The 23,967-nt window shown below is 39.0% G+C and overlaps 1 protein-coding gene and 1 long non-coding RNA gene across 2 annotated transcripts in view; one reads left to right on the forward strand and one right to left on the reverse strand.

Moving 5' to 3' along the window:
* On the reverse strand, positions 1-23,130 carry LOC129650140 (uncharacterized). The gene is made up of 3 exons (XR_008713612.1): positions 22,856-23,130; positions 11,273-11,416; positions 1-272 (listed from the first exon to the last, which is right to left on the reverse strand). It is a non-coding gene; the product is annotated as an uncharacterized LOC129650140 (long non-coding RNA).
* RORB (RAR related orphan receptor B) overlaps positions 1-23,967 on the forward strand; it is a 208,104-nt gene that overhangs the window by 110,929 nt on the left and 73,208 nt on the right. The gene's annotated exons all lie outside the window — the stretch shown is intronic.

The following is a 23,967-nucleotide window of genomic DNA, read 5'->3' on the forward strand; positions in this document are numbered from 1 at the left end:
ACTCCTGTATTTAACCAAATATGTTTCTCATCATTTCTAATGCTTAGAGAGGGGTGTGAGAGAGAGAGAGAGAAGAGAGAGAGAGATGATGTTCGGTTTTATTTCATTTGACAGTGTATAATTTTTTAGGTTTGCTTTCTGTTTGGTTTTGCAAAATAGGAAGAGGATGACTATCTACAATGGCCCAGATTGATAGTTCAGGAAGTGACCATAACCATCTCCACTCACTTTCTCTGGAGCCTTCCATCTCCTGCTTCAGTGTTCCTACATTCCTGGAAAATAAAAAGAAACACAAAACTTTAGGAATAGTTTTATTGCTAGAGAGAGCATAGTACCTAGAGTAGAAAAATTTATTCAAGATTCTCAAGCCCCACCCCAGACCTACTGAACCAGAATCTGTATTTTAAAAAGTGATTTGTGTGAACATTAAAGCTTAGGAATTAGTGCCCTAGGAGGTCGCTCACACTGGCCACTTCCAACCCCAGGGTCTTTGGAGAATCCCTGTGACATTACAGTAGAATTGGTAGAACTGGAGAGTAAGAAACAGCCAAGGGTGTCAAGAAAACATTCATAGCTCACTACTCATTGGACAAATTCTCTAGGAATAGGTGACTTAAGGGCTGTGAAAGTGGAGGATTTCAAGGGGAAATACAGATACTACCTGTTTGTAATTGGAGAAACCAGACCACAGGTGTATAGCCATAGTTAGGACCAAGTCTCAAAACCTATAAATGATGACAGGAGGCACTGGCGAGCCTGTTCAAAATCCACAGTTGAGGGGTGAAGAGAGAGATGAAGCTAAATATCAAAATGAATCCGCCACAGGTGTACATGTGTTCCCCATCCTGAACCCTCCTCCCTCCTCCCTCCCCATTCCATCCCTCTGGGTCATTTGGCAAAACTAATACAATTATGTAAAGTTTAAAAATAAAATAAAATTTAAAAAAAAATCCTAAAAAAAACAAATACTGGCAAAAAAAAAAAAAAAAGAGAGAGAGATGAAGCTGGGGGATGCTATAGTGACAAGTCTGTGAGGAGCTTGCCAAACCTTAGGAAAGTTTTGTGTGTGTCTACAGACTGATTCTTGAACTGACGATAGTCACACCAGTTTTCTACCCCTTCAGAGGTCTGGCCAGCTTCTTACAGTGACCAAGTATAGCCTTTCATTCATCCATAACTCAACTATCTGGCAATGTCATTTCTCCTGATATGCATCAGAAACTTAGCTTAATTCAATTCAATATGTATTTATTGATTGAATATATTAGGCACCATAACTATGATTCAATTTTTTAATTAAAAAAAGAACTTCCAAATAGTCAAAATCGGTGACCAAGTTCATCAGTAAAGCTCATAATTCTCACATGTAGAACAAGGGTAGGCCTAATTCTGAACCTATGTTTATTTATCCATTTTATTCCACTGTACATACAATTCTGTTCACACATGAATTTGAGCAAACTCTGGAAGATAGTGGAGGACAGAAGAGCATGATATGCTGCAGTCCATGGGGTCACAAAGAGTTGGATACGAGTTTGTGAACAACAACAACACACAATTCTAGCAAGCTTGGTTATCTGGTTTCCAAGTCCTCCATGGAAGGCGTAAAGGGACAGGGCAATCAATGCTATTGCTGCAGGAAATTGCACTGATCCAGCCAGAAGAGCAATAGATTGTCCATAAATAGAGGACCAGAGATGTATAAATAGAAGACACAAGAGCTCAAAAAGCTCCACTGTCTGGAGTCTTTTTTTTTTGGTAGCTATTACATTTCCATGCACCTCACAGGACCTGGGCCTTGAAATGTTATACCAGTGCAATTGATTCTTAAAAGGGAGTCAGTCTTCACAGAAAGCTACATCATATTCCCAATACAATTTGAAAAAAAAAAAAAAAAGAAAGAAATTCCCTGGCTGTCCAGTGGTTAGGACTCAGACTTCACACTTTCATTACTGCGGGTCCAGGGTTCAATCTCTAGTCAGGAAACTAAGATACTGCAAGCCACCTGGCATAGCCAGAAAAAGAAGAATGAAAATTACGTAACATATTGTAGGAAGCTCTCCATGCAGAGAGGCTCTGGTAGAAAAATCATGGTGCTTGAAAGAGCAGCCCAGCATTTTAGAGGAATTTGCAAAGGCTCAAGCTATAAAATTCTGAATATGGGCGGCTTTAATATGTTTTCAAAAGGATCAAACTTACCTGGGATAATATTAACAAATTGAAATAAGGAGCACTGCCTCTGATGGACTCGTATATCCACTATCTGCCTTTTACGTGAATGAGATGTTTGTACAAGCTTGTACATTCGTGAATATACACAGCATTTCCCATCACATCTGAGGACACACAGCTGTCAGCACACTCCCCATATTTCAACCCCTGTTTCTAGGTTCTTGAGCATTATTTCAATTAAGCCTTCAATAAGCTGCAAAGAGAAGAATCATGGCCCTTATTTGTCTACTCCTTAAGAATATTCAGAAATAGGGGTATCTGGGGGGAGGGGGGGAAGCTGCTTTAATTAAACAAAATATGCAACAATTAATTCTCACCAAAAAATTGGAATATCTGTTTGTAAATTATCATGGAAATTATAAATACAATCAACATATAGTAGTATATTGATTTGGTGTATTTAGTACAAACATGTGTATTGTATCATGTTATTGCACCCATATACTAGAGAGAGAAAGGGAGAGAAACAGAACTGGGACTATGTCAGGAAAAATTCTTTAAAAATACACTAAATATTCAACAGTGTTTTTTCTCCTCTGGGAAATAGAATTACTTGCATGTTTACTTTCTTCTTTACATCTCTGCATTCTATGAAGTTTTTGCAAAGAATACAAGCATGTGTGTGCACACACAAACACACACACACAATACCAGTACTTCCATTTGGAAGGAAAGGAAGAAAAGACGAGAAGAGGGAGAGAGAGAGGAAGGAAAGAAGAAAGGAAGAATGGGAGGGAGAGATGGAGGATCTGGTGAGGAAAACTGGCCCACTGATCCCTGAAGTGCCACTTAGCCTTGCAGGTTCCCTCATCCTTCTCAATACCAGAGTACCCTGCCCCTTTTTATTGATGACACTTCCCTGTTGCTGTCATTGATTATTCCACACACCCAGTCCCTGAGACTGTCCCTTTTTGGTAGCTGATAAAACCAAAGCACTAAGAATAAAAACATGCAAAGCCACAAAGCTAGCTGTGGTACAGCCAGAGGCTGGGGACACCCACCAGGTGGATCACTCTCCCAGCAACTCAAGGTTCTCTGTGACTCTCTTCTGTTCCATATGTGGTCAGGTTGTTTTCCAATTTGGAAACACACCTGTGAACCAAAAACCAATCCTGAGCTCATACTGAAGATCATCCCATCATGAGTTGGGGCAAATTAGGACAGGCTGGAGAAAGAGAAGACATGGGTGCAGGCAGCTCATTTGAAAAAGCTGTCCTGCAGCTCATTCATTGCTCAAAATAAGCAGGGCATTCATCATCTAAATAGGTAGTTGTATTTTCTCTCTTCTAAACATGCCCTTTCTGTATATGCTGTTTAAGACTAAACAGTATAAAACAGGATTGACATTATGTAATTACTTGCCTTTTACACTGTGCTAACTTAATTTACTTTTCATTCTCAGGTATTTAAGAGACCATTATTTTCCCATCAGACTTTACTGTCTGCCAATTAAAGGGTTAGATGGATGAGGTAGAAAGAGAATATTGTTCAGGAAGGTTTCAGGTAGACATATTGAAAACAACAGCTTTATACCATTTTCCTTTCATTAAAGTCAGAATTTTTTTTTTTTTTGGCCAGTTTGCCAATTTATGTGATACCCTCTGTGCATAATGTGCTGTTTTTTGGTTCCACTTACAAATGAAAATGGCATGGTCATCATATACCTTCTAACATTTGCAGCTACATATCAAGTCTCCCTTTCTGTGGAAAAAGTAAGCAGTTGGGGATCACGTTTAGCACATGGAGTTGTTTTAAGATCACACTTACTCTCCTGGTGCAAAATTACAAAGCGTGTTTTCATAACACCCAGTGGTCTCATGGAGCTGTGCTGTCCCTCTGCTTTGCTAGGTAAATTTCAGCAGGAGCCACATCCCAGCTCCACAGATTGTTCTTCAGTCACGTGATCAAAGATGCTTCATGTCCCAGGAAACACTGGGTTTGAGTTGGTTTAAGTAAGGTGTAAGGTGTAATGACCCAAACAAAAAATACAAGTCCCTTTTCTTCTTATCCACTCTCATTTTATGTAAAAAGAGTCGTGACACTAAGGTTTTTTTCACCTTGTATCTTGAAACCCAGTCGTTTTCTTTTTCTCTGTGTCATTATGGAAAACATTTGTATTTTCAAAGTCAAGGAAATCATAGTAATTTGCTCAAGAACTGTGGCGAGAGAAAGGGTCCAGGACAAAAGTAGAGACATGTGTCAGTTCCAGAAAGGATTTTCCAAAGAAAAAGAATCAGCAAACCAAAAAGGTCACCATAAGTACAGCCAGATAACCTCCACCATTAAAAAAAACTTAATTGACTGTAGGTAATAACTCAGGAGGCAAAGCCCTTGCAATTATTAATTGCAAAATATGATTATTGTGTGTCATGGCCTCCTTGTCAGAATTCATGGTTCTACTTCTGACCTGGAAGAGTAAGTCCTGGGTCATGAGTTGACAGTAGGCTATAGGCTGTTTGAGTTACCCTAATCCTGGGCTTAGAGCACACAGCAGTTCAGTGAATCCGTCTCCTCTCTGTCCTGAGAGATCAGGCATGGAGAAGACAAGATTGTCACCTATCAGATTCTACCTCCACCTTAACCCTGAGCTCATTCTGGATTCAGGTCAACAGTCCCTGCAGTCACTGAGCTCCATGCTTATTTGTAAGAGAGGTGTGTGAGAGAACCACATGAGGCTGTATGAATTTAAATGCAAGGTAATTAAAATTGAATAGAATTTAAAACTTATTTTCTTATTTGCATTAGTCACATTTCAAGCTTATATTGTTCAGTACGAGCGTGGGTTTTCAGTCACTCAGTTGTATCCGACTCTCTGCGACCCCATGGACTGTAGCCTGTCAAGCTCCTCTGTCCAAAGGATTTTCCAGGCAAGAATACTGGAGTGGGTTTCCACTTCCTCCTTCAGGGCATCTTCCCAACCCAGGGATCAAACCTGTATCTTCTGCTGCTGCTACTGCATTGCAGGTGGATTCTTTACCAGTAAAGCCATCATAGAAGCCCATGGTTCAGTACAGATAGAGAATATTTCTATCATCACAGAACATTCTGCTGGAGAGTGCTGTAAAATTAGAAATGCTTGCTCTCTTAGCATCCCCCAACCTCAAGGAAGAGCTGAGGAAAATAGGACTCCTTTAGACCCCATAGCTCATCTTTGCATGAAATGTTTCTGTGGTATCTCTAATTTTATTGAAGAGATATCTAATCTTTCCTATTCTATTATTTTCCTCTATTTCTTTGCACTTATCACAGAGGAAGGCTTTCTTATTTCTCCTTGCTATTCTTTGGAACTCTTCATTCAAATAGGTATATCTTTCCTTTTCTCCTTTGCTTTTCATAGCTATTTGTAATGCCTTCTCAGACAGCCATTTTGCTTTTTTGCATTTCTTTTTCTTGGGTGGTCTTGATCCCTGTCTCATGTACAATGTCACAAACCTTCCTGCATAGTTCATCAGGCACTCTGTCAAATCTAGTCCCTTAAATCTATTTACACTTCCACTGTATAATCATAATGGATTTGATTACGATCGTACCTGAATTGTCTAGTGGTTTTCCCTACTTTCTTCAATTTAAGTCTGAATTTGGCAATAAGGAGTTCATGATCTGAGCCACAGTCAGCTCCTGGTCTTGTTTTTGCTGACTATATAGAGCTTCTCCATCTTTGGCTGCAAAGAATATAATCAAACTGATTTCGGTGTTGGCCATCTGGTGATGCCCATGTGTAGAGTCTTCTCTTGTGTTGTTGGAAGAGGGTGTTTGCTATGACCAGTGCGTTCTCTTGGCAAAACTCTATTAGTCTTTGCCCTGCTTGATTCTGTACTCCAAGGCCAAATTTCTCAGGTGTTTCTTGACTTCCTACTTTTGCATTCCAGTCCCCTATGATGAAAAGGACATCTTTTTTTGGTGTTAGTTCTAAAAAGTCTTGTAGGTCTTCATAGAACCATTAAACTTCAGATTCTTCAGCATTACTGGTTGGGGCATAGACTTGGATTATTATGATATTGAATGGTTTGCCTTGGAAATGAACAGAGATTATTCTGTCGTTTTTGAGATTGCATCCAAGTACTGCATTTCAAACTCTTTTGTTGACTAGGATGGCTACTCCATTTTTTCTAAGGGATTCTTGCCCACGGTAGTAGATATAATGGTCATCTGAGTTAAATTCACCCATTCCAGTCCATTTTATTTCGCTGATTCCTAAAATGTCGATATCCACTCTTGCCATCTCCTGTTTGACCACTTCCAATTTGCCTTGATTCATGGACCTAACATTCCAAGTTCCCTTTGCAATATTGCTCTTTACAGCATTGGACCTTGCTTCTACCACCAGAAGCAGAAGATATTAAGAAGAGGTGGCAAGAATACACAGAACTGTACAAAAAAGATATTCATGAACCAGATAATCACGACAGTGTGATCACTCACCTAGAGCCAGACATCCTGGAATGTGAGGTCAAGTGGGCCTTCGGAAGCATCACTACGAACAAAGCTAGTGGAGGTGACAGAATTCCAGTGAGCTATTTCAAATCCTAAAAGATGATGCTGTGAAAGTGCTGCACTCAATATGCCAGCAAATTTGGAAAACTCAGCAGTGGCCACAGGACTGGAAAAGGTCAGTTTTCATTCCAATCCCAAAGAAAGGTAATGCCAAAGAAGGCTCAAACTACCACACAATTGCACTTATCTCACATGCTAGTAAAGTTATGCTCAAAGTTCTCCAACCCAGGCTTCAGCAATACATGAACTGTGAACTCCAGATGTTCAAGCTGGTTTTAGAAAAGACAGAGGAACCAGAGATCAAATTGCCAACCACTACTGGGTCATCAAAAAAGCAAGAGAGATCCAGAAAAACATCTATTTCTGCTTTATTGATATGCCAAAACCTTTGACTGTGTGGGTCACAATAAACTGTGGAAAATTCTGAAAGAGATGGGAACACCAGACCATCTTACCTTCCTCTTGATAAATCTGTGCACAGGTCAGGAAGCAACAGTTAGAACTGGACATGAAACAACAAACTGATTTCAAATAGTAAAAGGAGTATGTCAAGGCTGTATATTGTCACCCTGATTATTAGACTTACATGCAGAATACATCATAAGAAATGCTGGGCTGAATGGAGCACAAGCTGGAATCAAGACTGGCAGGAGAAATATTAATAACCTCAGATATGCAGATGACACCACTCTTATGGCAGAAAGTGAAGAAGAACTAAGAGCCTCTTGATTAAAGTGAAGGAGGAGAGTGAAAAAGTTGGCTTAAAACTCAACATTCAGAAAACTAAGATCATGGCATCTTGTCCCATCACTTCATGGCAAATAGATGGGGAAACAGTGGAAACAGTGGCTGACTTTATTTTTTTTGAGCTCCAAAATCACTGCAGATGGTGACTACAACCATGAAATTAAAAGATGCTTACTCCTTGGAAGGAAAGTTATGACCAACCTAGACAGCATATTAAAAAGCAGAGACATTACTTTCCCAACAAAGGTCCATCTAGTCAAGGCTATGTCATGCCTTTTCAACAGTCATGCATGAATGTGAGAGTTGGACTATAAAGAAGGCTGAGCACCGAAGAATTGATGTTTTTGAACTGTGGTGTTGAAGACTCTTGAGAGTCCTTTGAACTGCAAGGAGATCCAACCAGTCCGTCCTAAAGGAGATCAGTCCTGAGTGTTCATTGGAAGGACTGATGTTGAAGCTGAGGCTCCAATACTTTGGCCACCTGATGCAGAGAGCTGACTCTTTTGAAAAAACCCTGATGCTGGTAAAGATTGAAGGCAGGAGGAGAGGGGACAACAGAGGATGAGATGGTTGTATGGCATCACCGACTCAATGGACATGAGTTTGGGTAAACTCCAGGAGTTGGTGTTGGACAGGGAGACCTGGCGTGCTGTGGTCCATGGGGTCGCAAAGAGTCAGATACGACTGAGCGGCTGAACTGAACTGAACTGAACTGACACCCTATAGCATTAGTCTCAAACTTCAGCATGCCTCAGAATCATTTGGAGAGCTTGTTAAAACACAGATCTGGGCCTCACCCCTAGGGTCTCTGACTGAGCAGATCTATGAGGAGCCCCTCAGGTTTGCATTTCTAACAAGTTCCCAGGTGCTGACAGATGCTCCAGTCATGGGGTCCACACTTGGAGAACCACTGCTCTGTGAGAAGTAGGAATAATACCTGGAGGGTAACTGGCATGCAAAATGCACTTGACTAATAAATTAGAATACTCAAATCTGTCTCAGTTCAGTTAGTACACATTTACTGAGTACCTCCTATATGCCAGGCATCAGGTTAATTACAGGGCTACAAGTATCAGGCCTTGATTCTATAACTGAAAAGGAGAATTACCTAGAACTGCACTGTTTAGGTCAATAGCCACTGCGTGTGGCTGCTGAGCATTAGAATTAGGCACCTAAGAAACAGAATATTTAATTTTTATTCATTATAACTTAAGTTGAAATACTCAAGCAGTATATAATATTTGTCCATTAATCATAGCTATATAGTTTTGATAGGACTATATTTTATTTGAACTGTTGAAAATTTGACATCAAAATTGGTATATAAGGGAAAATGCACATCCTATTTCAAAGATTTAGTATGGGTAAAAAAAAGTTAAATATCTCATTATGTTGATTACATATGATAATATTGGGACCTATCTAGGTTAAATAAAATATGTATTGAAGTCGTTTTCACCTGTTAATTGTTACATTTTCAATGTGACTGCTAAGAAAAAAACATTAAATCACATGGTTTGCATTATATTTTTATTGGACTGTGCTGATCAGGAATCTAACTTCAGTCTCTTAGATTATTAATTGCCCATCAATCAGTTGGAATCCTGGAGTAGAGGGGAGGGGAGGAGTAGTAGATTAGTCATCTCTAAAAGCCCTGTAGGCTCTGAAATCTGTGATTCCTGCAAGACAAAGTGCCAGAAGATAATCTTTCCTTTCTGCTTTCCTCCAGCTTTGGGCAAACCTGCCAAATATCTCCATTTGAATGCCATGACAGCCCACTCTCCATCTGCAGTTCAGAGAAAAAGATGATGATTGAATCTCCTTAAGCCACAGAGGACTACATCTTAGGCTCACATACCAATACCATACATTTTCTAACTGGGCTGCACTTCTTCCACGTATCTCTATAAAATCAAGTGAGAACAGGCTTGTTTTTGTTGTATATAGCAAAATTCTGGCCTCCCTTCCAACTTTAAGCATCCTTCCTATCAGACAAAAAAATGTCATGAATTGAAATGCCAACTGTTTATTAAATGGCCTCCAAGGTCAAAAAGATGAAATTTGTTTTTGCCACGTACAAATGAAGTTTTTAAAAATTAAAACAATATTCCCATGTTCATAGCAGAGTTATTCACAGTCACCAAAATGTGGAAGCAATGCGAGTGTTCACCAATGGATGAATGGATAAATAAAGTGTGATGTATACATACAGTGGAATATTACTTAACTTTAAAAAAAAGAGAAGGAAACTCTGATACATGCTGAAACATGGATGAATTTTGAAAACGTTATGCTAAGTGGAATAAGCCAGTCACAAACCAACCAATGGTATATGATTTTACTTGTATAAGATTGTTGAATTTATGGACACAGAGAGAATGGTGATTTTGAGAGACTAGAGGGAAGAGGAATGGGGAGTTTGTGTTTAATGGGTACAGAGTTTCAATGTGAGAAAATGAAAAAGTTCTAGAGATCAGTGGTGGTGATGGTTCCAGAACAAGGTAAATGTAGTTAATGCCACAGAATTTTATATTTAAAAATTGTATGTTCTGTATAAGTCACCACAATTAACAAAAAATGAAAACAATCCATTATCTAACATTATGAACCTATCTTCTGTCTCTTTCACTCTACTATCCCTGAAGCTTGCAAAATCCTAGAGAATTGTTAATAATGCAACTAACAGTAATAGTCATTCTATATTTTTAGAGCATTTTAACATTTATAATACACTTAAAATATGATTTCACTTGAAGTAACAGTTCACTGCCAGTTGTGTTATAGAAACCTGTAGCTAACTAGACTGAGGATTAAGATTCAATGATATGCCCAAGGTCATTAAGACTGAGTTGTAGCAGGGCCAAGATTATGTCTGCATGCTCTGACTCTGCATCATAGCAGATCTTTATATTGGGTTCTGAGCCAGACCATGGGGTAAACTTCAAACATTCCATAAACCCAAGCTGTTTTAGAAACAGCTAGCTATAGAACTATCTTGAACCAATTAAGGAAAAAGACCAGTCCCAGACAAATTGTGGTAGGGTTGAAAATTTTCTTTGGCAAATTTCTAAATTCCCCTCTTATCCTGCCATCTCTTGCCTGGTCTTATGTCATCTCCTAAGACAGCCAACACTTTGCCACTGCTTCAAAAAGACTACTTTCCAGTAATGGCACTCAGGACAGCTCTAGATATACCCCTGTCCCCTTCTCCACTAAAACTTACCCAACCCATGTCTCTGTTACTGCTTTGCTAAACTCTTGACTGATGAACAATTAAGTCACATTCAGAAGAGCAGTGCCCCCCGTGCTCAGTCGCTCAGTTGTGCCTGACTCTTTGCAACCCTAGTGGTGCCCCCCAGCAGTGGTTTTATTCTTGAAAGTAATTCCTTAGAGATGTACATGTGTGCTAAGACACTTCAGTCATGTCTGACTTTTTGCAACCCTATGGACTGTAGCTTACCAGGCTCTGTCCATGGGGATTCTCCAGACAAGAACACTGGAGTGGATTGCCATGTCCTCCTCTAGAGGATCTTCCCAACCCAGGGACTGAACACATGTCTCTTACATCTCCTGCATTGGCAAGCAGGTTCTTTACCACTAGTACCACCTAGGAAGCCCTCCTTAGAGATAGCAGTGTCTTAAAGGAATAAACAATCAAAGGGGAAATTTCAGACACAGGGCAGATCAGAAATGAGGTCATTTCAGACTTGGTGTCTTTAATCAAATTATGAGAATAACTGTCTGTTCATTTATAGGTGAAGGTCCTATTCAAAGTGAATAAAGGGAAATCTTAATTCACCACTGAGAAGCTTTGGCCACAGTCCTGAAAGTTAGGATGTAGAAATCTTCACAGAGTCATAAAGGGCCACATGGCTGTCATCTGTAGTCACCATTTCGGTCGTCCTCTGAGGCACTGCTTGTCTCAGATCTGTCACTTGGTTCTCTGTGAATGGAACCACATTGAGGGTCTCATGATGGCTTGGTACAGTTTGCATACTGAAATAGACTCATGTATCAAGAGAGTAAAAGATTTCAAAGATGAATTACAAACTAGAAACATTAATAAACTGAAATCTTACAGTATCTTTTGTATTGACCATAACTCTATCTTCCATCTAGTATAAAACTAAAATAGTACAGATTTTACCAAAATCATGGAAGCCCTAAAGACTACTTGTACCTAGGGTTGATCAGACTTCTCTTCAAAACTATAATTTGCTCAGAGTAACGCTTTTGGTGAGGGGGCATAGCCACCCACTCCAGGCTGTAGTCCATGGGGTAGCAAAGCACAGCACAATGTATTTGGTAATTTTCATTTTGCAGATACAAAACAAATAAGGGCTAAAAATTCATGTTAAGTAGCAGGTAGAAGCCAATGCGGAGTAAGTCTGTTTTCGTATTATAACATTGAGGGATCACAAGGCCATTTTTTACTTAGTTTTTGCTATTTTGAAAAAAATAACAGTCAGTGTCAGAAAGAGATAAGCATTCTCATAGCCTGCTCAATGTTTCCAAGAACCTTTAAAATAACTAGACTTTTCTTTTTTAGCTATATCTTTTGTCAGAATCTAAGAGAAGTAAACAGAGTTGTGCATTTCATAGTAGAGAAAAGTCTTAGAAACTACTTAAAATATCCACTTATGATGAAACTGAATAAATTAAGGCAAGCCACATGAGGAAATATTACATATCCACTAAAAGTAATGTCTCTTTGAGAGTATTTTAACAATTTTTATTTTAAATTTAATTTTGCATAGAGAATATTTTAATGACACATATAATATTTAATGGTTCAGAAAGTATTCAATGAAATGTCCTTACCTCTAATCATTCCCTTAGAGATAAAAAGTATTGCCAATTTCTTATTTATCATGCCAGAGATATTGTATACATATTCAAGTTCTAATTATGTGAGTAAAATATTTGTTTTCCCTTGAGGGCACTCATATTGAATTTGTAGCTTTTAAAAGAGAGCAGTACTCAATTCCAAGAATCTCAGTTCTTAGCATAAAGTTTCCTATGAGATTTCCAAAATTTTCATTGAGAAGAAGAACTTGTAACATTGCTAGAAGTCCTATTTACTCACCTGTATATAGAAACATTCAAATTAAGAGCAAAAGAGATAAGGAATTATAGTTATGTAGGCAGTTTCCCTCCAAACTCCTAGTAGTTTAATGGGTGAATGGGAATGAAGAGTTTCCCCTTCTCTCAGCCTAGCCTACGGCTCCTAGACTACACTTCTGGCATAAATGTGCGCAAGCAAAGAAGCCCCCAGTCTTGGCACGATGACAAGGAAGAACCACATTCTCACCTTAAAAGCAAGACTAGACCTTATGCTTAGCTTAGTTCATGGTCAGCAGAACAGTCTGCTGCCCACTCCAGCACCAACTATTCCCACTTCCATCATGCTGGGGCAGGGGTCCAGCTAGCCCATTGCAGTGCACTTCACTCCCGTTCTGGCCATCCTTCAGCACCACCACCTCTTGGTTCTTAGGGGAAGCTTCACAAACCCGGGAGAGCAACCCTCCCCCGCTGCCTGCCCCAACAGAATAAAATGTCTTCCACTGTGGCTTTTTTGTTGAGATTTTATACTTTTTTCCTCAGATAAAAATCCTAAAATGTGAATCTTATTATATAAACTATTCATTGAATTTCTGGATCCAGCATATAATAAGCACTCCATAATTTTTCAAAGAGCTGCCTTAATGAATGAATTTTGCATTGTTTCAAAGACTGTTTTTTTAAAGATGTATGCATGATGCCTTTTGGCACTGCATGTTATATTAAATAAAAGCAGCACAGGTGGAAGTTCTTGTGGCAAGAAGAGAAGTTGTGGAGTGGTGCTTGAGAAAGGTTTGAGGCAGCATTTGGTTCTCAAAGCGCTAATGATGACAGGATACATGGCTTGCCAAGTGGTGGTCTATCCATTGCGGCTGACCTTACTAACAGACTGTTATGTCCCTAAGCTGTTTTGTCTAAACTGAACCAGACACGCAGAGTGAAAAACAAATAATAATAATAATAATGACACTTGAATTATATAGTACCTTTTTTTCCCCTGAAGAGCCCCAGTGTTTGGCCAGCAATTCCTTTCCTTGTATCTGGTTATTTAATACCTTTCCTTCTGTTTTATTAAGAAATTCTTCATTATGTAAATTGGTTTCATTTATAAATGGTGAACATTTTCAAATTTTTAACTGTGCATGGTAATGTACATTAAAATGTGCCATACAAAGTACTGTTATTTATGATAACTATTATTGCTATTATAATTAGTATAAAAATGACAACATTTATAATGCTCTCCTGAAATAACAGGCAACTTGTGAGCTAGATAACTGTGAGTATAAAGGAGCACTGGCCCAGGCAGTTAGTGTGCATTTGGTAAAAATTTATTACTGAATTAATTGGTAGGTGTAATTTTACCTGTCACAGAATTACATGGAGTAAAAACCAGCATGGGAGATGAGGTCCCATGTGCAAGAAGGCATGCTCTGTGGGAAAGCTTTCTTGACATATGATGTGACAAGTCATAAGAGTTTCAATACTGAGCCCCAAAACATAGATGTGGGTCTCTGGGAGGACTCTCAACTTCTAGAAATGAGGACAATACACATACCCAGCATGCTTGGGTTTGTGGCTCTTTTCTGGCCTGGGGGAGGCAGCCTTAGCTAGGGGGTAGGCAGTTTTCATGTTTAATAATGACCACCATTTGCTGACTACTTTCTATCTGCCAACCACGGGCCAATTACCTTACAACAAAATTTTCATTTTAGTCTTTTCAGCAGCCCTGTGAGGAACCATCACACTAATTTAATAGATGGGGAAATTTCGATGTAGACAGGTGGATCGTCTTGACCAAGTATGCATCTCTTAAGTGGACTAGAGCAGGAGTACAGGTCTGAAGCCCATGCCACAGACCAGGGGCGCTCAAAGTGTGATCCTCAGTCCACCGGGAGGGCCTTGAATTCCTGCAGACCAGTTTTGAGGTAAATATGACAAGCCCTTCTTTAGTTCTTATTATAAGCAAATGGCAATCCCACAGAGTTTCATTTTTACATAAGACTAAGGACAACTGCGGTCTTCCCCTTTGGCTCAGTGGTAAAGAATTTGCCTGCAATGCAGGAGCCACAGGAGACACAGGTTCAATCCCTGAGTCAGGAATATCCCCTGGAGGAGGGCATGGCAATCCACTCCAGTATTCTTGCGTGGAGAATCCCATGGACAGAGGAGCTGGTGGGCTACAAGTCTATAGGGTCACAAAGAGTCGGACACGACTGAAGCAACATAGCAGGCAGGCACACAAGGACAAATCCACTAGTAACTTAATTGGTGGGATACAGGGAGTTATTAAAGTGTTGATACTCAAAAACCAAAATTGTCATGGTATTATATATAGTTTATAGATAACTCTAACTTATTATTCTATATTATAAGATTTTAGACTAAGATCACATTGTAAAGTGAAAGTGAAGTCTCTCAGTCGTGTCTGACTCTTTGTGCCCCCATGGACTGTAGCCTACCAGGCTCCTCCCTCCATGGGATTCTCCAGGCAAGAGCACTGGAGTGGGTTGCCATTTCCTTCTCCAGGGGATCTTCCCGACCCAGGGATCCAACCCAGGTCTCCTGAATTTCAGGCAGACGCTTTAACCTCTGAGCCACCAGGGAAGTCCCTCACATTGTAAATTTGATACTTCATGTATATTAGTCAGGCTTCCCTGGTAACTCAGTCAGGGTTCTCCAGAGAAACAGGACCAGCTGGATATATAGAGAGGAGATTTATTATAGAAATTGGTCCACACTGTCATAAAGACCAAGAAGCCCCACAGCGTATCATCTGCAAGCTGGAGAATCAGGCAAGTTTATGGTATCATTCAGTCCAAGACCAAAGGCCTGAAAAGCAGGGCAACCAATGGTATAACTCCCATTCTGAGGCTGAAGGTCTAAGATCTGGAGGGCCAGTGATGTAAGCCTGGAATCCAAAGCCTAAGAACCAAGAGCTCAGGTTAGAGGGCAGGAGAAGATGAAAGAAGAGAAAGGGAATTCGCCCTTTTTTGTCTTTTGCTCTCTACTCAGGTTCCCAATGGGTTGACTAATTCCTGCTCACATCGGTGAGGGCAGATCTTATTTACTTAGTCTACTAAATCGAATGCTAATCTTCCAGAAACACTTCAAAAACACACTCAGACACAATGTTTTACCAGCTGTCTGGGCATCTCTTAGCCCATTCAAGGTGACACATAAAAATCAACCATCACAATACATAATCATACAGATAATTGGAAATCCACTAGAAGGTGGAAACAGGTCAAGTGGGAGAATAGTGTGAGGTCTTTGCCTTGCTTTAGTGTGTTACAATAAAAACCATTGAGTACCACTGTCCCAGGGCTTCCTTGGTGGCTCAGATGGTTAAGAATCTGGCCGCAGTGCAGGAGACCTGGGTTTGATCCCTGGGTAGGGAAGATCCCCTGGAGGAGGGCACAGCAACCCACTGCAGTATTCTTGTCTGGAGAATCCCCATGGACAGAGGAGCCTGGCGGGCTACAGTCCATGGGGTCGCAAAGGGTCAGACATGACTGAGCAACTAAGAGCAGCACCACTGTCCCAACTATTATGCTACACTGTAAGGGGAGAAGGGTTTGTCTTAGTCCATTCACTCTACTACAACAAAATACCATAACCAACTGGAGTTTATTTCTCACGTTTCTAGAAGCTGGGAGTTTGAGATCAAGGCACCAGCATAGTTGGGTCAGGGTGCTCTTCAGAGCTGCAGACTGCCAGCTTCTCACTGTATCTTCACAGGGTAGGGAAAAAAGAGCTAGCCAGCCCTCTGGTCTCCTCTTGTAAGGGTACTAATTACACTCAAGAGGATTCCACTATCTAGACCTAATTACCTCCTGAAGCCCCCACCTCCTAATACTATCACATCAGAGGCTAGGATTTCAACAAATGAATTCTGGGGAGACCCAAACAGTGAGTCCATGCAAAGTTTATTCCTCTACCTGTAAACTGAACAGAGCATGCTGGTGTTATTTTCCTATACATGAAGAGAAATCTTAAGAACAAAATGTTATTTTGTTTTTCTCATATTCCTATAATTTACATAAGATCCTTTTTTAAATGCCCTATTGTTATTTTTTGAATTAATGATCTAGAATCTCAAATAAGACAGGACACATCCAATGCTGATGCTTAGCTCTGTTTTCATTTTCACATTGATTCATTTTTGAGTAAATATTATTTGTATCCTTTCCTGTTTTAATGTGTCCCAATGATTTTGTCTTTTTCATACCATAAGCAATATCAGCTTCTTAGTGAGGTCATTTAGTCTCTCTTCAGAAAATCAAAATAAGCACTTTTCTGAAACATACCTAAGGGAGCTGCTATTCCAACACATCACCCGTCAACTGCCTTTAGCAAACAAAAGATAATTTTTAGATTCTGAGCATTAACTTTTCTTGGGCCCATTAGCTACAAGGGCATGGGTAAATTGGGTTATTCAGTCTCTGAGCATTTCTGTCACAGAGTCAGAGATCTATATTATTGTCCTTTATTTATTGAAATGTTCCCTAAGTATTCATGCCCTACTCATCTGAAAACTTCCTTAGCCCCTGGGATATAGTTCTTACTTTTCAACCATAAGATAATAATTCAATGCCTTTTCCTCCAGATCATCCAATTATTATTTGTTAGTAAATGTGGTGGTGCTAAATAGCTTTATTTCTACTTGGCGATTTTATCTCAGCCCAAGAAAAAAAAAAACTTTTTCAAATAGGGTAAGAAAAGAAGTCTTTTAAGTCTTTGACATGACATTTATCACTGAAAATTCCCCAGGCTTTGTTGACCTCCAAAGCCACAGTATTTTGATACTGCTTTTTAAACAGTTTGAAAATAACTTTATCACTTAATAGTGCTTAAGATTGAGAATTGAACACCTAATAAGTATCAAGGATAAAAAAGCAGAATATAAATAAAAAGGAAGGGCAGATGGGAATGTATTCACTAAATTGTATCCACATTCAATATTTTACCCTTTGTTCTGACAAAATAGGGTAAGCCTCCAAGTTTTATACAGTAACCCTTTAATCTTGAGAAGCAAAGGGAGCGATCATCATAAACATTTTTTTTTGGTTGTTGTTCCTTTTTTCTTTCTTCAGAAAGACTGGAGTTTAAATCTTTCATTCAGTCCTGAAGTAACAGTCAGCACGAAGCACAGCAAAGGTACTAATGATACTGAGTTAAAATAGTAATGATGAAATGCCAGCCCAGACTAATGTCATGAAAAGGCAGAAAGAGAAAATAAGCGACAATTCTTTTCTCAATCAGACACACAGATTTATGACAGGTGATCAAATTTCATGGGGTTAAGAGGATTGTAGATAGATTTTAGAACCAAAAAAATCATGGTAGTACAGGTCAGTGACCTCCCATGGACCAGCAGTGTCCCTGGAAAAAAAAAACATTCTATGGAAATTTAACAAATGTGACATGCTGTATTTTCTATAGTACAGACAGTCAGTCCACCAGATTGCCCCCAGCAAAGAGATAACCCATTGTCTGTCTGTTCCTTAGAACTAGAGAGGGAAAAGCTTGCATAACATGCAGTTCTTCTTGGTTTGCAGGCATCATGTGCTGAAATTACCAGGTCCAGAAACATGGGCTTTCGAGACTTCTTCAAATAGATGAAACATGTAATATTTAATAAACAGTTAAAAAGTATGGCTTTCTTGAAGTGCTCCCAGATAACACTTATCTTGTGAACAAGCTACATACTAAGTATGTCATTTAGAGGTTGGGCTTAAAGGCCAAAACAGACATGGATCCACCATTATTAATTGAGTGATCTAAACCATTGTTCTCAGACTTTATTATTCATTAGAATCAGCTAGAGCGTGCGTGCATGCTCAGTTGCTATGTCCAACTCTTTTCTCCCTAATGGACTGTATCCTGCCAGGTTCCTCTGTCCATGGGATTTTCCGGGCAAGAATACTGGAGTAGGTTGCCATTTCCTTCTCCAGGGAATCTTCCCGACCCAGGGATCAAAATGTCTCCTGCACTGGCAGGCAGATTCTTTACCACTAAGCCACTTGGGAAGTCCAGAATTAGCTAGAGGGCTGCTTAAGACACAGATTGATATAGTGTTCACTCATAGAGTTTCTGGACCACATCTCAGTAGATCTGAAGTGGGCCAGAGAATTTGGATATCTAAGAAGGACAGGGGAGTGGGAAGTGATGTTGATACTGCTCATCCGTGGACCACATACTGACACCACCACTTTAAGTTTCCATCCCTCATTCCTGCTGTGCCTCAGTTTCTTCACCAATTACTTGAGAATATTAACACCCACCTCCCCAAGTTGTGATAACCAAATCAAGTAATGTGTTGAACCCTCTTAATGAAGTGCCTGGCACATATGAAGTTCTCAATCTGTGCAAGCTGTTATAACTGTTTAATTCTATGGACCCTAGAGGAGTCCAAAAATGAAAACAATGAATGGTTAGTTATAATTGCTTTGATTTTCTGGATTTTCTGCTTTTAACTTTAGATCAGAGTAAACTCCTGTTTTCAATTTTGAGTTAGAAATGAAAGATTTTGTTCTTCAAGGATGCTAAATTCACATTCAGTTTGGCAATGTGATTTGTTTATGTGGTTTTACATTCTTCATTTGTTTCTCACTCTGTTCAGTAAAATATTCATGATTTCAGTTGGCTGTGAGATACCGTAAAATGTCCCAGGATAAGTGAGGGAAAAGAACTGTGCATGGTTCTAACTTGTAAGATACATCAGGGACAAATTTCTTTCTACTAATGCACACTTGGACTGCAGACAGAGATAATGCTACCATTTCTGGACTTTCACATTTTTAAGTAATTTACTGTCTCTGGTAGTTAAGTTGTCTCTTGGTAAAGATGTTCCTTAGACAAGATGAGAAACTCAACTCCTTTGCTGATTTGGAAACAAAACTGAGTTGGATAGCATTAATGACTGTGAATTCTTTCTGACAGAATTACCTGGTTCTTATGTAAATAAAGGTATGTTGTTGGTGCCTGTGTACAGAAGAAAAAAAAAAAAAAGAGTAGAATGTAAGCAATAGCAATGAATGACAAAACCTAGAGATCGAGGGTTGAAAATCACTGATGGTTATGAAAGAAGAAGTTATTCTTTTTTTTTTTTTTTTTTTTTTTTTATTTATTTTTTAAATTTTATTTTATTTTTAAACTTAACATAACTGTATTAGATTTGCCAAATATCAAAATGAATCCGCCATCTTTTTACTTGATGAACATAATGGGGGAAAACAAGACTCTTGAGTGGTGGAAATGGTTTTGCTAGAAGATTCTGAGCTAGTATGGATGGAAGCTCATCCAAGAGTATAGAATAATATGGGTCTCTGGTGCAGCAACTTATAGCCTTGTGTCCTGGATTAAAACAATCAAAGCTCATCATGTGATGCTGCATATTCAGCACTACTGTGCAAAATTACTGCTGTCTCCCTTGGCACCAGGTAATAGTAGTCTTCATCATATACAGACTTATAAAGGAACTTATTGGAAGTCAACGTCCAAGTTAAGATACCTTGGGAAACATTCTTATGGTATCAATTTCTTTGCATATTTTTAAGACCGGTTTCTCCACCACTCAGGAGAATGACTTTCAGATTAGAAGGTAGAAAAAGAGTCATCAAGGCAGAACTGAAGTTTGCCACTGAATGGGGGGTACGAGGTGAAGTTTGCCACTTTAAAGAAGTGCTGAAATCTCTAGATGAATGCTATGTTAGGGATTACAGATGTGTTTCTCCTATGATGGCTATATTTGAGATTTCTAGTGAGCTGAAAAGCTTCCAGAAGATTAGAAATAAGTAAAATATCCCACATTGAAAAGCAAGCAGAGAAATATAAATTGTATATAGACAAGTATTTATAACAGATAGATAAATACACATATACATCTATATATATATGTATAAATATATATGCATATACACATATATGCTCTATTGATATTCAACAGCAAGACCTTAGAACAAATTATAGACTAGAGTCATAAGACTAGGGAGGTAAGGTGGTGTTACTGGCAGTCCATCTTATATACACAAGGTAATAAACAATGACAAACTAACCTCATAGCTCTTTTTGATAGTGTTTAATACACTGAAAACTCCAGTGGAACAATGCAGACATCATATTTTTATTTCAGCAAGGCTGTGGGCATACTATAGATAGGAGAAAATCATAATTGATTGTTCAGGAGGAGAATGCAATAGTGAAATCAATTGTCTTGCAAAGTGCTGAACCTCCCATCATTGAATGTAACCAAACAGATGCTAAATGAAAACCAGGGAAATCTCTTACTCTTCCTGCATAGTAGGCTTACATACTGTAAGTTCCATAAGGGAAGGCATTTAACTCAGTTACTAGAATATTTTATGCACTCAACAAACATGATTTGGTTTGTTTTGGGGTTTTTTTTGCTGAATAAATGAATGTCAAGATTCAAGAAGGAATTGGATTTCAGTCTTTCCTAATGTTCAGACCTCAACTCTTAAATAGCTTCGATTTCTACTGAATTAGGTATTGTTTGCTCAATGTAAAAAATATTAAAGGTGAGATAATGGAAATAACAAAAAGATTAGTTGTTGCTGGGAGAAGTGGGAGCAGGGGAGATGAGTAGAGCACAGAGGATTTTTAAGGCTGTGAAAATATTCTGTATGAGATTACAATGATTGCGTAAATGTCGTTATACACTTGTCCAAACCTATAGAATGTGCAACACCAAGAGTAAACTCTAAAGTAAACTACAAACTTTGGGTGATTGTGATGTGTCAATGTAGGTTTATCTTTGTTTTAAAAAAATGTACCGTTCTGGTGAGTAATGTTGATAATGGAGGAGGCTACGCATATGTGTGAGCAGGAGATATAGGGAAAAATGTCTATCTTCCTCTCTATTTTGTTACAAACTTTAAACTTCTCTAAAAATATAAAGTCTTTTTTTAAAAATTTAGCATTTTTAAATGAAAATAATTACTTGTTTCCCCAAATCTACCTTGTATATTTTATCAATCTAATAACACTTATAATGAAAGGAATCTAATTTTACTTGATATTGGGAAGTTTTCGTTGTTAACTCTCTTAAAGTTTGAAACTTTATATGTTGGAAGGAAGCTTAGGAATGTGTCAGTGAATGAGCAACCAGGGTTCAAGACTTCTGCCACTTGAATTTTGGATTCTACTATTAATACTAATGTCATCAATTAGAGTATTGAAAATCTGAAGGGGATATTGTCTGTATAACCTTCCTTTGAATGAAAAATAAGTAAGAGCACTGGGGGGTAATGCTTGGAAATATTTATAATATGGGTTTGAACCAAAGTTAAAACATTTGCAAGCTCAGTTGCCAGAATAATTTAGCTACTGGTCAAGACACTAATCACTACTCTACTCTGCACCAAAATTAAATAGCTAAATGTTCTTAAATGGATTATACAAGATAAGTATCTCCCAGGAAATATTTGAAAATCTGAAAACCTTTTTGTTTGTTGTAACTGGGGGGTGATGGTGGCATCTAGTGGATAGAGACCAAGGATGTTTACAATTTTTGCTGTTGAGTAATAGCATACATGATGCATTTACAAAATCATCAGTAGATTAACCCATTCCTGCAGCCTTCTGAAGAATGTATAGTTTTGACTAAATTAAAATATATATTTGATTTAACTAAATACCCTTCAGAAAGCTGAAGCAAATGCACTTTTGATGGAACAAAATGTTAACATGACAGGAGAAACCCTTTTCACCACTCGTCAATTTAGATCAAATGATGTCATTCACATCCATGGTGATAGGGATTATGCTTACCTTGCTTCCTACTATGCTCTCATTGACTATGATTTTAAGGGAATTACATGTTTATTAAGTGCCTTCTGTATACGAAGATATTGGCTTATATGCTTTCCCATATGTTATCTAAGTTTTATAACAAATGCATGAAATAGAAATGAATTTCGCTACTTTATAATTGAGGAAACAATGGTTCTGAAGGATTAAGCCACTCCCTAAAAGTGCATCACTAAAAAAGGGTGGAAATAGAACCTTGTTCCAATGATTCTGACACACTCTTGCTCTTCTGTCTCCACACCAGATGTAGACTCTAAAAGGTATATATGAGTATTTAGTCTTTCTGATTCATTATTCAGAAGATAAACTGTTGAACAGATACACAAATTTTGTGTAAAGACTTAAGGAGTTTTCTCAGTGGTTTGGAACCAAGATAAGACTATGTATATTCATGATAGCTGACATGATCTCTATTCAGGCTGCTATACCAAAGTACCTCAGACTGATAGAACAGGTGGATGATAAACAACAGAAATTTGTTTCTAACGGTTCTGAAGGCTGGAAGCCCAAGATCGGGGTGCTGGCATGGTTGGGTTCTGATGAGAACCCTCCATGTTTCAGACTGCCAACTTCTCACAGTATCCTTCTGTAGTGAAAACAGAGGGAGAGAGCTCTCTGGGATTTTTATTGTTGATGTGTCCGACTCTTTGGCAACCCCACAGACTGCAGCCTGCCAGGCTCCTCTCTCCATGAGATTTCTCAATACTGGGCTGAGTTGCCATTTCCTTCTCCAGGGATCTTCCTGACTCAGGGATCAAACCTGTGTCTCCTGCATTGCAGGCAGATTCTTTACTGCTGAGCCATGGGGAATTTTTTTTTTATAAGGGCATTAATCCCTTTGATGGGGGCTCCACCTTTTTATGCGGCTTCCCTGGCAGTTCAGAGGTTAGAGCGTCTGCCTGCAATGCAGGAGACCCAGGTTCAATCCCTGGGTCCAGAAGATCCCCTGGAGAAGGCAATGGCACCCACTCCAGTATTCTTTCCTGGAGAACCCCATGGACGGAGGAGCCTGGTAGGCTACAGTCCATGGGGTCGCAAAGAGTCAGACAGGACTGAGCAACTTCACTTTCACTTTCTACCTTTATAACTTAATCAACCCCAAAGGCCCCACCTATTAATACCATCTTATTGGGAGTTAGAATCTCAACATATGAATTTGGGAAGACATGAACATTCAGTCCTGGCATTTGCTGTGCTTAAAATACTGTTCTCAGTGCTTTCTAGGCACTTCCTCTTTTATCTGTCAAATCGCATAACAGAACTCACTCACAGTTGAGTACTATTATTACCTCCACAGGAGTGCAGACAAAGGCACAGAGGGGTTAAGGACCTTGCTCTAATATAGCTGTTAAACAGTAAAGCCTAGATATGTATCCAGATATTGAAACTCTAAAGCAACCACAGTTGTTAGCTGGGGGCTATTTTTCCCCAGGAGATATTTGGCAATGTTTAGAAATCTTTCTGGGTTGTCACAACCATAGGATGATCCTGGCTTCTAGTGGAGAGAGGCCAAGGATGTTTACAGTGCACAGAATGGCTCCCAGAGAAAAGGATTATCCAGCCCCAAATGTCAGTCATGGCAAGCTGGGAACTCTGCTC

Source organism: Bubalus kerabau, chromosome 4, assembly GCF_029407905.1.
Source record: "Bubalus kerabau isolate K-KA32 ecotype Philippines breed swamp buffalo chromosome 4, PCC_UOA_SB_1v2, whole genome shotgun sequence".
In the NCBI taxonomy this organism is placed as follows: domain Eukaryota; kingdom Metazoa; phylum Chordata; class Mammalia; order Artiodactyla; family Bovidae; genus Bubalus; species Bubalus kerabau.